General features: G+C 41.1%; 1 long non-coding RNA gene across 1 annotated transcript; it reads right to left on the bottom strand.

The window, feature by feature from the left end:
- Positions 1 to 1,238: 1,238 nt before the first annotated feature.
- On the bottom strand, positions 1,239 to 11,366 carry Gm7152. Its single transcript, XR_874553.2, has 5 exons — positions 11,240 to 11,366; positions 10,150 to 10,281; positions 9,288 to 9,469; positions 8,374 to 8,464; positions 1,239 to 1,299 (listed from the first exon to the last, which is right to left on the bottom strand). It is a non-coding gene; the product is annotated as a predicted gene 7152 (long non-coding RNA).
- Positions 11,367 to 15,184: the final 3,818 nt, after the last annotated feature.

Raw genomic sequence — 15,184 nt, 5'->3', positions numbered from 1 at the left:
ATGGTAAGATCACATTGCTGAAGAAGATGGTAATTGGCACATCCATCAGGTCAGATGTCTGTCACATTAGTGTGTCTGTGTGTGTGTGTGTCTGTGTGTGTGTGTGTGTGTTGTGTGTGGAGAACATACCAATTTCTCTTTAGCAGTTCCTTGGAGATATTTGGCCAATTGCTACCCACCACAGTACTTCTACAGAAGAGGTAATCCATTGGTAGCTGAGTTTGCAACTCATTGCCTACGGTCTCCCTCTCAACATCTGTCCCAAGATCTGTCACCTGCTCTTCTGATTTCAGCTTTTCTAAGTGGGCATTACTAGAGAGGGAGTCCAGGGTCTCAGGCACACTAAACATTAAGCATTACATTATACTACACTTCACTACACTACACTAGCCAACCCCAGTCTTCCTGTGGAGAACTGAGCTGAACACAAGCAAGCACTCAAGTGAGCTAGTGAGCATATATGTGTTCATTTCTCTCTGCTTTGGACTGTCAGTGTGATGAGACCTGTAATGTGAACCACCAGCTGTTATGACTTCCTGCAATGATAGACAGTCCCATGAAATTGTAAGCTAAATGAACTGTTTATTTCCTAAGACACTTTTTGCCTTGGATATTTCATCACAGCAAGAGAAATGAAACTACCACCTCTGATGAGCCTTTTCATTTGTCCACCCTGTTACATCTTTTCATTTGGAGACTTTGAACTATTTACTTAAGTTCTCCATAAAATATATAGTAAGTTTCTGGGGAGTGAACTTTCCCTTCTACAGTGTTAAGTACTAGAGTATATTTCTAGAGTATATTGTAGTTTGAAATCTCTTACCTAACAGTATCCATCTCCTTCCTTCTAAACAAATCTCTGCAACAACCATCTCATCAACTCTGAAATCACACCACACATCATACATCTTTGCTCTACTCCCCACACAACCTATGCACTAACCACACCATAATCATAGCATATGTCTTCTGGCCAAATTATATCCTAAGAGGATATACAGTGGGGTGATACATGGAGGAGAGAAAAATACATTTAAATAAAGGAAGACCTGGAAAGATGACCCAGACAGTAAGTACTCTCTGCAAGTAATAGGACGGAAAATAATAGAACAGGACACTTCATGTTCTTATCTGACCTAGACACGGCACAAATGTGTGTATCCCTCCATGTTAAAATGTTCATGTTTACTACATATATCAGACACACACACACACATTTTTATAAAAATTTTTTATCTAACAACCACTGAAGAATGTCATGCCCTGTCTCTGACTTTCCATTCTTCAGAGAACGATGATCTGTAAGCAGAGCCAAAAGTTAGAAATGCATAAGGCATTCAGTAGTTACAGAAATAAATGCATAAGGCATTCAGTACTTAGTGAAAGGCTTTGGTCCTGGGTAACCCCCTAGGCTGCCCCTACTGTTTTCATTGCATGTCATCTACTCCTCACTATCATGGTGCCTTTCTTCTACTCTGTACAGCTATAGTACTGTCGTCTCTGCATACTTGAAAGACCTACTGAGATTTGTTGAAAGTTTCTTTTTTTGTGTTAATAATCAAAGGAAAGTAGACTAGAATAAAACCTGTGTTGCTGTAAATCTCTCCAACCCAAATATGTCCCAGCAAGGAACAATACAATATGATTACATGCAGTGCACCTAGAAGGGCAGATCTACTGCTACAATACCATCTTTCAGAGCTTATGAGACACCTTCAAACTTGCAGTTTCTCCAGACCATGTGCTTCTGCTCCACTTTTCTCCTTCTTCCTCCTCCTCTGAGTCCTCTCTGTCTTCCATTTTCTCCTTCTCCTCCCCCCTCCTTCTGCTCCACCTTCCCTTTTACCTGCCCAATCATCAGCTCTACAAATTAAAATAGGAATCAGGTTTTCAGGAAATCACCTGAGTGCTGACTCATTCCTTGTTCACAACCACTCACAGGAGAACAGAATTAACAAATTATATAATTAGCCCCAGGGCTATCCACAACAAACTTGTGATGGGAATATCTCCAGTTTCTTCTCTATTATTCCTGCTGGGAAAAGCCAGGGGCAATGCCCTTGAGCTTCAGTGAATGTCAACCCTGGTGATGCATGCTGACCTCTGGAGGTGTCTTTCTACTAAAGGCTCACCCCTACAGTCTCTACAGTCTTTGACTCTAAACAGCAGGGATGGGATCAGGCACAGGTGTCTTCCAGGAAGCTCTAATGACTATTCTAATACTCAGGCACTGCTCTAAGCCACAATGTTACCTTCTCCCTCATTAGAGCAGTATTCTGTAATCCCAAGAAAGAGAGATTTGGAGCAAACTAATAAGAAGTCATCAGGACTTTGAGACAATTGGTCTGGGGAGGTGCTACGTACTCTGGTGGAGTCAGCTTGACAGGCGAAAGTTTGGAAGCTATCTCATTAGGAAAAGAGTTTCACGAAAGCTCCCTCCTGGAGTCTGGCGAAAGCCATGTTCTCCAGTTAGGTCAGTTTGACAAGTGGAAGCTTGGAAGCTGGCCATGAGGAAAAGAGTTTCAAGGAAACTCCCTCCTGGAGTCTAGCGATCCCCCTAACCCATAAAATTAATTTTCCACTCCCGCATTAGTCTAGTGTATGGATCCACGTGCCCTCTACTAAGCATTATCCTATTATAAGTGCCATTTAAGATTGAATTCTGACATAGCTAAAGCCTCTCCCAGTGTTCCAAGATTCCAGAATACAGTGAGGAGTTTAACCTATTCAGTAACTAATTAATCATTACAATAAAATGGCCATTAGCCCAGTTGATCTGCAGAAAGAGCCTGGGAATCTCACTGAGATAGAAATCTTTACTACAGGCTACATTCCATGCAAAGAGCAAGTTGATATACTATCCTGATAAATGGGGAATTTTCCAGACAAGATAAGATTTTACAAGGCCTAGGAATTTAGGGGTCTGTGACACTACAATAATCTTGAGGCCTGTCAAGAGTTAAAAACCCCTGGTGCTATTAACACTAAAGTGTGAAATTCTTGCCTGGCATTAGGCTGATCCTAGGCAGGGCTGTTGATCTCTATTGTAAATGTTTATCCAGTTCTTGCAAATTCCTTTTTTGCTTGTATCTGGTAAATTTCAGTGTACTTTGTCTTATTGTGATTTGTAGCTCCTGATAATTTGCTGTATTATAAACTAGTCTAATGCTCGACCTGACATTACATTCAGATTCAACACCTCTCTTGTGTGTGTCTGTTTGTCAATTTAATCCTAAGCTTTGCCCACCTACTCTAGAGACCAGTTCTATGGAGACAGAGGGGCCCAGAGGGTCTGCGGCAGGGAGGAAAGGGCAAGATTAGAAATTTTGCATCTGAGGCCCCTTCAGGAGGTGTTCGTGTTTTTAAAAAGCCCTTGAACAAACAGCAAAGATGCAAGCCTGGTACATTCTACAGGAAACAAACAGATCCCATGTGAGTGGAGGCTGACATCATTTCCCCTGAAATAAACTTCAGCAAATGTTTGAAGAATAGCCATTTGAAAAGTCCCATGTTGATTTTCTGGAGTTATCATTACAAACTACCACAAAGTGGATGCCTTAATCAATACAGGATTTTTATCCTCAATTCTGAAATTCAGGAGTTCAAAACTATGGTGACTTCATTTCTTTTCCTGTTGCTGTGATATAATATCCTTAGACAAGGGCCAGCTTTCTGTGCTACCCAGGCAATTTGCAGGGCCTGCCCTCCTGAGTGTTTCAGCTGGTGAGAAGCAGGGCCAGGTGTAACACTTGTATGGCCCTAAGTCCTGCTCCCCTACCTGGCACAGGGTTGAGAAATTGGGGACAACCTCTCTCCCATGCCCATGCCACAGCTCAGCTGACAAGTGGCAGAGTCATCTCTGCTGTACTCACATTCTTGGGGCTGGGTCACTGTTGCTCCTGCAACCTGTCTCAGCTCTAGTGTGCAGCCCAGGTGATATGGTGGGAGTAATGCTCTAACAGCTACAGTTTGTGAGGGGTGGGTAAGCTGTCACTCTCTCTTGTCCCCTGGGCTTCATTCTTGTCTACCTAAGGTGGCAAAGGATAAGGGCAGAAAGGGTACCTCCCCTGAATTCTGGCTACCTCACTGCAGATGAGTGGCAGGTCCAGCTCTTCTGTGGTGTAACTGGGGAAGATTGAGAGATGTGGCATTAGTGTGTGTGTGTGTGTGTGTGTGTGTGCATGCGTGCATGCGTGCATGCGTGCGTGTGTGTGTTCACTGGGCTCATGGCATTCCTAGTGTCCCTCTCATTCTCAGGTTGAGGATGAAGTTATAATCTCTCAGCTACTGCTCCAGTACAACGACTGACTGCCTGACTGCCTGATGCCATTTTCTCCAGCCATGATGGCCACAGACACATTTTCTGAAATTTTTGATTCCAAATATACATTTAATGGTTAATTTCTTTCGCAAATTTACTGGATTAAGAACTTCCTAGTGGGCCAGGCATGGTGGCATATGCCTTTAATCCCAGCACTCAGGAGGCAGAGCTCTAAGTTTGAAGCCAGCCTGGTCTACAAAGTGAGTTTCAGGACAGCCAGGGCTATACAGAGAAACCCTGTCTCAAAAAGCAAACAAACAAACAAACAAACAAGATCTACCTAGTATCTGAATGAGGTAAAACCTACAGATATATGTATGGGGACATTTCCAAATAGGATTAACCAGGTACAAAAGACCCACCCTGCAGTTTGGTGGTACAGTTTTATGGCCTTAAATCCTAGACATATAATTGAAGAAATATTATAAAAATGGAAGAACTTAGAGATATTAATTTCCCTTGTAGAACAGATTTTGACATGTGCTGGAGATACTGTTATTATGTTCTTTCCTGGAAATTTTCTACTTTTTTTTTCTTTTTCGATTTCTTCTTTTATATATCATTAACCAGCACTGAGTTCTTTGATCACAATGAGTTTTGTACCTATTATAGATTTGTTTGCTGTTGGTTTTAAATGTTACTGTACTGTGTTGCAATAGGGTATATGGACTTATTTTGGTTTTGCTCAAATTTGTTTTGTGGCCCACAAACTTGTCTATTTTAGAGATGAGTCCCTGGATTGTTGAGTAGAATGTTTATTATTTGGTACTTGGGTAGAATATTCTGCACAATCTGTCCATTTGATGTGTAGTATCATTTAATTCTCATGTTTCTCTATCTTTTGTCTGTGTTCTGGAGAGTAGAATACTGCAAAAAAGCTCACTACTATTCAATTGGTATCAATCTGCAGTAACCGTAGAAAACAAAAATGTAAATGGAGACCGTGGGAGTAGAATAGGCTAGCAGGATACAGGTGATAAGGTGATATGAAAAGGAAAATGGATAAAACAGGGAGAGGTTTAATTTGAGAAGGATGAGAGAGAGAGAGAGAGAGAGAGAGAGAGAGAGAGAGAGAGAGAGAGAGAGAGAGAGAGAGAGAGAGAGAGATGCTACTGGGAAAAAAGTCTTCCCCAAGAGCCATAGGCTATCAAATAAAAAGTCCCAATATAAGGCATGGGAGACATCCTTTGGCTGTGTTTGTCAGGAGACTCCAAGAGTCTCTTAATGATTTATAGACTATTGATTTTTGTGAGGCCAGAGAGCTAGGGGCTGAGGGAAGCAGGCCTGGGGCAAGAGGCAATTGAGGCATGTCCAAACCCTGGAAATTTCATCCTCAGAGTAGCAGCAATAGAATACCTTTTAGAGATTCACACTGATTATCTGAAAAGGTGTAAGTATAAATGTTGCAAAAGAGCTTTCCAGAGAATTCTACTGGTTGTAGTGTATAGCTGCAGTCATTCATTTCTCCAAGTTGTAGGGTTGGACAAGGTCACTATAAGAAACATTTGTTTATGGACAATAAGAGCTTCTATCATGCTCCAAGCTGAGAACCTAAGAAACGTCACTATTTGCAGCTAATGTAAAATGTGTAGACTTGGGGATGAACAAAGCTTTGAGTTCATTAGGCTCAACAGCCATTTCAGAGAGAAGGGAGCAATACCATACTCAGGTCTGTACTGCTGTGTGTAGTACATGTCAGAAAAAGGGAGAGGGGAGCTATGTGCTTCCAGGACAAAGCATCAAGAACACTTAGGTTGCTAGAATTTGTATTCTATACTATATTGTTTATGGTATATTATATTATATTTATGCTACAAAATTATTGTTGTACATCAAGAAGACATTCATCTTCTTAGGAGTTGAAAGACATGAGCAGAGATTAGATGATGTTCCGGGTATGCAGGGGCAGTGTATTTCCACACAGAGGTGTATGGGCTTCCCCTCTTGCTGAGGTTGCACCAGGCAGGGCTTCAGAGAAGGCAGAAGCACATCCAGAGCTGCTCAGCATAGAGCAGAAAATGTCTAAGACTGTAAATTAAAACTTGTCCTCACCTGCCACCAAGAATATTTAATGGAGGGTTGTTAAGTAAAGTTAAAAAACTTTGAGCAAAATCCTGTAACATGTGTCATCCTTAGTCTTACAAAGACTTAATTTACAAAGCCCCCAAAGAAACATGGCAACGCTTGCCTTGATAGGCTATTACATCTGAAACTGCCTTTCTACCTTGTCTTCACGGTTGACCACATGTTGTAATTCAGTGCCACTAAACTGCCCCTGTTGTTTTGGGTTTTGATTGCTTAGGGGATTAGCGTTTTTGGTTACATTAGTGTGCAGATTTGATTTTTATTTTCTCTTTCTTTTTTCTGGTCACTATTTTGATATTTTGCTGAAGCTATATACACTGCATATACTGATCCAACTGAGTACAGAGAGGTTCTTTTTAAACCCATACTGAATGAAAAGTCTGCACTTTTATGAATTAAAAAACAAACAAACAAAAAGAAAACAAGTTCAAAGCCTACAGTCTCAAGCCCAGCGTTTTTAGCCGGGTATGGTGTCACACTCCTGGAGCTCCAGAATTCACAGGCCAAGATGGTTTTCTGTAACCTCCAGGCATCATGGTCTAAATCGAGAATTACCAGACAGCCAGTGCTTCACAAAGGTACATTTTGGGGGGCGTGGATGTCATGGCCTACTCTGTGTATAAGCACTTCATGATAGAAAATGGATATATACTGTATCCTTTAGGTCATAGATTTAGGTACCCCTAAAATATGGTATATGGCATGCACGTGTTCCTGTAATAGGCATGCTGACCAAATTATGAGAGTCACAACTGTATTGCTCTAAAGCTTGTTATGAAATGAATATTCATTTGGGGTTCATAAGAAATCAGGAAACCCAGAGCTATCTGCCTCTCATTTCCTTGATATACAGCATTGGTGATAACTGTAAAGCAGAAATACTGAATTTCCAGAAAAGTACCTCCATCTACCCATGTTGAGATTTTCCAGACATGTTGGGACATGGCTTTCTTTTTAGGTAATATTAGTGTGACTACACATTTGGAGCCTTTTGGGGTTTTGTTTATTTGTTTGAATTTGGAGCACTGTTTTTATTATTATTATTATTATTATTATTATTATTATTATTTATATATATGTTTTGCCTGCCACAACCCGCACCTGGTACCAGCAAAACCACCAAAAAGCAAGCAAGCCAGGCTTGCAGGGCAGGACCCTATGGGTGCCCAGAGGGGGCTCTAGAAATCCCCACAGGACCACAACTGTGCCCCAAATGCATGCAATTCCTCCGGAGGCCAGAAGAGGGCATGGTATTCAACCAGAGACTCATTAAAGGATTGTTAGATGCACTCTGGGTCCTCTGCAAGCCTGTAGGTGCAACAACATTATGAACTAACCAGTACCCGGAGCTCTTGACTCTATCTGCATATGTATCAAAAGATGGCCGAGTCGGCCATCACTGGAAAGAGAGGCCCATTGGACACGCAAACTTTATATGCCCCAGTACAGGGGAATGCCAGGGCCAAAAAATGGGAATGGATGGGTAGGGAAGTGGGGGGGAGGGTATGGGGGACTTTTGGGATAGCATTCTAAATGTAATTGAGGAAAATATGTAATAATAAAAAATATTAAAAATAAAAAAAATTAAAAAAAAAAGAAAAATGTTCTTAATGGAAGAACCTTCTTTCTTGTCCCTACTCTATATTTCTTCTTTGTCCTTCCAGATTGTGTGGTTTTTTAATTGAACAAGATCATCCACAATCAAAGATAGAAGTGTATGGAGACCTATAGGTTCAGGTGCTTGAAGATGAAATGCTAATTTTCCTAGGTTACCTGGCACCCATCCAGAGCTCTTGTGGGTTCAAGATAAGGCCATAGAATTGTCAAGTTTGGAGCAAATCTGTCACCTCTCATGGAGGATAACCATGCAGACTAGGCATGAAGTGCCTAATTGATGAAATGCAGAATTGAGAAGTTCCTCAGTAGGTAGAGGTAGAGGAAGGAATAACCATTTAAGGGCAGCTCACCAGTGTTGGGATGAAACTTCAAACTCTCCTGCATGGATAGATCCTGAAATAGAGGCCACATGCCCATGGTGGACAGCATGTCTGTGCAAGGCTAGGAGCAAAAAACAATGAAGAATCTGTCATGCTAGAAGACCAAATAATTTAGAATATGCAGTGTAGATGTTTCGACTGAGAAATTCAACTCTAGTATTCTTACTAGAGAAATAGAAACCTCTAGAGAACATTCTTCTTGGTCAGAATGAATGGTATATATGGAGAAATTTTTTCATGAAGCCTCAAAACTCTCACACCAAACCTGAGATTGTGAGAAGCCTTTCCTACATCCCTGCTCATTCAGCCAGCTCCAGACCACAAGGCCCAGGAACTCCAACTCCAACAGCACTCAAAGAAAATAGGACTGGCAAGCTGCTAGTCAGTCAGTGTGAATCAAAATCTACAGGGGAAACGGTGGGGGTGGGGGACAAAAACTTCCAAAAGGCAACATTAAATCCACTTATTTGTCAATTCCACTAAGCTATCATCCCTGCAAATTACTTCCTACCTGGAATCTCACATGATCTCCATAAAGCAAATGGGCTACAAGCCTTTACATCTTCCTTCAAAGCTCTCTACTATTCTAAAGAAAGGCTCTAGCCCAACACCATTCAAACTTAATAGCATGTAGAGTTGTGATGTGTAATCAACTAATCTCCCCTAGTGAACTGCAGATTATAGCAGGGCAGAAAAATTTGTTTGCTAAACATGCAGTTTCTTGAAAAGTCTACCTCCACAGAAAGCCTTGTAGATGATCACCTAAATAAACACTTGGAGGAGACAGAGGTGAGTGCCTGGATAAGTTGGTGGATTGTTACATTGATTGTCTATATGTATGGTTAGCCATGAGGGAAATCTGCCTCTGATATGCATCATCCTACCTGCTGCTGCTTTGCACTTGGGATGTATGTTCTTGCTGGTCTCATCACAGAACTCTTTTCTTCACCAAAGGATGCCTCCTGGTCAGCCTGCTCTACCAGCAGCTTTCTGTTCTCATTCAGCAACATCCTTACTTTTTTTCTTCAATTGATTGCATTCTTTCAGGAGGTGGGTGTGCCTGATGCTGAACCACAAACAAATAAAACATAAATGTTGATTCCCACCTATCTTCGATTTGCCTGCCACTCTTCCAAATATTATGATCCCTGCAAGGGCTCTGATCCCCAGAAAGCCCGAGACTAGAGTACACTGTATATCCATAAGTACCAAATAGAGGCAGGTCAAATCCAGAGACCAGCCACATGTAACAAGACTCAAAATATTTCTGATAACCCTACACCAAGAGTGTTCCATATACATCACAGAAGAGGAAAACTTCCTCATGGTTGCTCATATGTGTGTAGTACCAGAAAACCATCAGTAGGGAGAGGGCAATGCCCTCTTAGGGAGAGAGAAGACCCAAAAGGTATAAACTCTTTCCATTTTTGTCATGGATCCCAGATCTTGTAATCTGCTGTCAGAACCCTAGAAGTTCAGGGTTGCTTGAGATTCCCAGCATGGTGGAAATGGTTTCGATGCAGAAGATCCTGAATTTGGAAGAATAAAGACTGGAGGGTCTTGGACAATATTCACACTTAGGAAAACTGAGTCCAAGAGGTACAAATCCAAGACCCATGCCTCATGGGAGGGCTCCTATTAAGAAACAGAGAGTATAGAACTAGAGCTCTTACTTTTGTACAAAGTCCCAGAAGGCCACAACCATTCCCTGCCTAGTGCTGGGTCTCAGCTGTGTCTGGGACTCACCTGTAGGAATCCTTATCTTCTATGAATTCCTTGTACTTCTCAATGGTATCACTTATGGACTGCGTCATTTTCTCCATATCCAACATTGTCTTCTCATGTTGTGATTTAATGATGGTGAATTCAATATTCATCCTGTGGTAGAGCATGGTCCAAAGAGTAAATCATCCTCTGAACTAAGCAATCAAGTATCATGTGCAAAAAGGCTGTATCTGGAATTCCCAAGGAAATTGTATCCCACATCCTTGCTCCTTCCAACTGGGTCCTATTGGTACTGATTAAACTTATTATCTTGGGCAGAGGACAGCAGAGCGAGGGGACCAAATGGAGATAGTTGACCCTCAAGAACTCTTAGGTGAGCCCAAAGGAATACACTAGTTCTGTGAAATGTTTCTACTAGACTGTCCCACAGGCTTTGGTCCTCAGTTTTAAGGCTTTTTTTTTCCTCTTAGTTTTAAGGCAGGGATAATCCTTTGTTCATATTGCTACATTAATTCTCAGAGGGCATAACTAGTATATAAAGGAAAAGGCTTTATAACACTTCCTACTCCAGGAGAATCCTATGTGACACCAAGTTAAACACAGGGAATAAAGAACCCTGATGATCAATTTGGGCCTCTAAGGGCTCAACACTATCATGCCCTACAAACTGTCCATCACACAAATCCTCAGAACCCATCGAAGGACCCACAACCCCAGATCCTGAACAAAACACACACAACTAACTTCACACACAGAAAAAAAATTAAAATGCCAAATAAATCCAGGTAGGTTCCATAGACTCAGAGTACAATGAATAAAACAAGAGTAAAGCAGTAATGGCCTGCAGACATTGCATTCTTACACAGTAAGGCAGCTATTGTGACCAGGTCCTTCCAGCTGTTGACAAAACCAATCAGACTCCAAGCACGTCAAGGGCAAGTACAAAAGAGGATGACCATAGAACACACAGCACTTATCTCATCCAACAATTAAATAACTGTCAAGACTTCTTATAATGAATGTGAGAGATGACACACTCCATTCATGGGAGAAAATGTGGGTCAACAGAGAGGGCACAATACAGTCAACAGGATACAGGGCATAATTTTACCTATAGTTCAAATCAGTATTCATGTCAATGTCCAAGATTCGAAAAAGTTCTTCCCACTCAGCATTTATCTTCCTGATATAAAATTTCATATCTTCTAGTTTATTCATATTCTTCATATGATTAGTGATGTTGCAACTTTGGTGTGATGTTCTCCCAGCAGACATTGAAGATAGATAAACACAAATGCATTTGCATAGTTGATGGCCCAGGGCAGGGGAGACCATTTTGAGTCCCAGAGAGAAGGTTGAGGAAGAGAAAAGCTAGAGACAGGATTAATCACTGAAAAAGCAGAAAGGCTTTTTTTGAGCTGGTCTGCTAAGCTATATTCCTCTTCCCAACCACCACTGTTGGTCCCAACTACCACCACAGTTCTTATAGCATTCCCCCTTGCCCTGAAATCCAAAAGCTGCCTCAGACATACAGGTTTGGGGAACATTTCCAGCTCATGTCATATGTTATGTCAAAAAAACCTGAAGTTCATAGTGCTTAGCAAAGGTCAACCTGGACTGTACAAATTACTGCATTGTAGACTCCTGGCCATCACTTCTCTAATATCTGTCTTCCTGAATTCCCAAGTGCAGGCATGAGGATGCTGGGGGTTGTACCATAATACTTTACTCATCAATACCTAATCATGTGTGTTCAAACTCAAAGTGTCTGAGACCTCAACACATGACCAGGTTAGAATCCTTCTCTGTTCTCTGCATCAGAGACTCATGTATCCTACAATAATCTAGAAGATGAAGTGCTTCAACTCCCTACCAATAAGGGATACATTGTTATTCTCATAGTGCCTTCACAGGGCAGTCTTTGACACTAAATGAAATTGAATAGCTCCCAGAAAAATAGCTGCAGGCTTGTCAATTCCTGGATCTGTCAAATGAATTATCAGGAATTCTAGACTCTTGGTCTGTCATTAAGAAACTCCAAGGCTCCAGCTTGTAAGATCTACTCAGGGAAGGCTAGCTCAAGCCTACCTGTTCCAGAAATTTCCCCAACTCTGCCAAGGACTCACCGTGTCTTCCCCAGAATGATTTCATTCTTCCTTTTTCATAAGAAAGGATGCCAAATTCCTTCTGCCTTGGTCTGGTCTCTCCTTGATTGCCATTCTCCCTGTGAAATAACCTGAGCAGCCGGGAAAACATGCCTGATAGAGAATAAAAAAGGCACTGAAGGAATATCCCACAAGCAGCTTTTGTAACCACAACACAGGTGATGTCATAGAAGATTCTAGTTCTCTCATAGATACAACAGATGGTCCAAGGAAGGCATTACTTATGATGTCACTGGGAAAGGCTAAGGCCTATTTGATAACTAGTTCTCCCCAAATTGACCAGTTTCTGTTGTGCATTTCCTGGAGCCTCTCCTGTGACTTGGGAAATACCCTTAGCAACGTCTCTCCTTCCAAATTTAAGAGATTTCTCATCTGCTTCATTAGAAAACAAGTGCTTTCGATGAAAAGCATTGATTAGGACCCTGAAATGCATAAGAGGTTTTTGTTAGCACCCAAATCTCTAAGGACAGTGAATATAAGAGCTATTTCTCAATAAGAAATATACCACCTGAGTAAATTCATTTGACATACAGTCTACTTCCCCAGGATTTCCCTGTTTCACAAAGGCCAATATATTTCTCCTATACCTTTAATTGTATAAAACCTGAATAATATTTTCTTACTGTGCTTATCTTGATAGTGGGCATTGTTCCCACATACATATCCATGTGTTTCACAAAATCTCCTGTTTACAATCCCATCTTTTGCAAGGAAAACTCCCCTTTCTTTGGAACATAGGGGCTCAACGACAGGACAAATATAAAATGGTAATCGTTCTGTCCCATCTTCAAAATATTAACTTGCACACCCTCCCTTTCTCAAATACAACCAGACAATTAAAGTGGGCATCAGTGAGCAAAGGTCAACCTGGACTATACAAATTACTGCATTGTAGCCTCCTAGTCATCACTTCTCTAATATCAGTCTTCCTGAATTCCCAAGTGCAGGCATGAGGATGCTGGGGGTTGTACCATAATACTTTACTCATAGCAAACACGAGTTACTCCCTACTCAGGAGGTAGGGCAGGGAATGGAATGGCCTGAGTTCAGGTTAAACCTCAATTTTAATGGGTCCATAAGTTCAGGATGGAGTCCCTTTGGCTTTGTCATCTGAGGCTTCTGTGTTCTTATGCTGGGTGTGCTGAATGTGTGCTATAATGCAACCTGCCCTCAGAGATGCAAGATGAAAATTCATATATGTCTTTTATTGGAAGACATCTGCCTTTGACTACCATCTGGAGCCACACAATACCAATATGCAGAGCTCAAAATTGGGGGGGGGGATTATTGAAGCCTTAGAATTTGAGGGTGTTTTCTTCCAAAATGAGGCCTATATTGTGCCAATGTGATTTTTCCTTTGATTTTTCATAAACGGTGGCTTGGTTGTTTCCTGGCCTAAAGGATTTTCGAACCACCAAGAAGGGGCCTACTCCATACATGCTCTTTTTTATCAAGAAAAGGATTGTTGCAGAATCATTCCAGGCAGCAGGAAGGTCAACTAGGCTGCTCTTAGGTCCAGCTCACCTGGTACAGGACTGATAACTTGAGGTATCTGGGGAAAGGAAGCAGCACACAGAATCACACAGCTCCCTCTACGGCAACTGCTAGACCTGTAATAGGGTATTTTGTTGTTTTTTATTATAAATACATATAAAACTAGCCAGAGGCATGCCTTTAATCCCAGCACTCAGAAGGTATTTTTAAAAATGTTGTTAGTATTTCTATTATTTCCTTTGGTTTTTGTTGTTAACTGCCCCAGTTATTTGCACTGTACCTAGAACGTTAAGCCCATGCTCTGTACAGTCCTATCATTCATGTTAGTCAGGAGTGGTTACTCCTCAGATGATCGATCTCATTACTCACTTTCAAATAAGGAAAACAGTCACAGAGACATTAGTTACCTTGCATGGTCTCATGTAACAAACTCATCATGAGAAGTGAATTGCATAATTTTGCACTGGTATCCATAAGTGAAATTCAGAAGTTCTTTCCTCGTTGGGTCTTTGTGTGGCTTTGGTATCAGTGTAACTGTGGCTCCATAGAGCACATTGGGTATCATTCCTTTTGTTTCTATTTTGTGGAATGGTTTGAAGGGAATAGGTATTAGGTCTTCTTTGAAGGTTTGAAAGAATTCTGCACTAAACCCATCTGGTCCCGAGCTTTTGTTGGATCGGAGATTTTACCCATTGCTTCTAATTCTTTAGGGGTTATGAGACAGTTCACATGGTTTATCTGATCCTGATTTAATTATGGTACCTGGTATCTGTCAAAATTTGTCCAGTGCATCCAGATTTTCCAGTTTTGAGTACAGTTTTGTAGTAGGATTTGAGGGTCTCTCTTTCTTTCTTTCTTTCTTTCTTTCTTTCTTTCTTTCTTTCTTTCTTTCTTTCTTTCTTTCTTTCTTTCTTCCGTCCGTCCTTCCTTCCTTCCTTCCTTCCTTCCTTCCTTCCTTCCTTCCTTTCTTTCTTTCTTTCTTTCTTTCTTTCTTTCTTTGTTTTTATTAGCTTGGTTTCTGTCATTATGTCTCCCTTTTCATTTCTGATTTTGTTAATTTGGATACTGTCTCTGTGCCATCAGGTTAGTCTGGCTAAGGGATTTTCTATCTTGTAGATTTTCTCAAAGAATCATCTGGTTTTGTTGATTCATTGTATAGTTTTTTTGTTTCTTTGGTTAATTTCAGCCCCGAGTTTGATTACTTCCTGCCATCTACTCTTCTTGGGTATATTTGCTTCTTTTTGTTCTAGAATTTTCAGATGTTCTGTCAAGCTGCTAGTGTATACTCTCTCCAGTTTCTTTTAGGAGGTACTCAGAGCTATGAGTTTTCCATTTAACATAGTTTTCTTTGTGTCCCATAAGTTTGGGTGTGTTGTAACATTGTTTTCACTGAATTT

Source organism: Mus musculus, chromosome 14 (assembly GCF_000001635.26).
Source record: "Mus musculus strain C57BL/6J chromosome 14, GRCm38.p6 C57BL/6J".
Taxonomy (NCBI): Eukaryota; Metazoa; Chordata; class Mammalia; order Rodentia; family Muridae; genus Mus; species Mus musculus.
The sequence above is the reverse complement of the archived record's forward strand: the minus strand, read 5'-3'. Positions and strand labels throughout refer to the sequence as shown.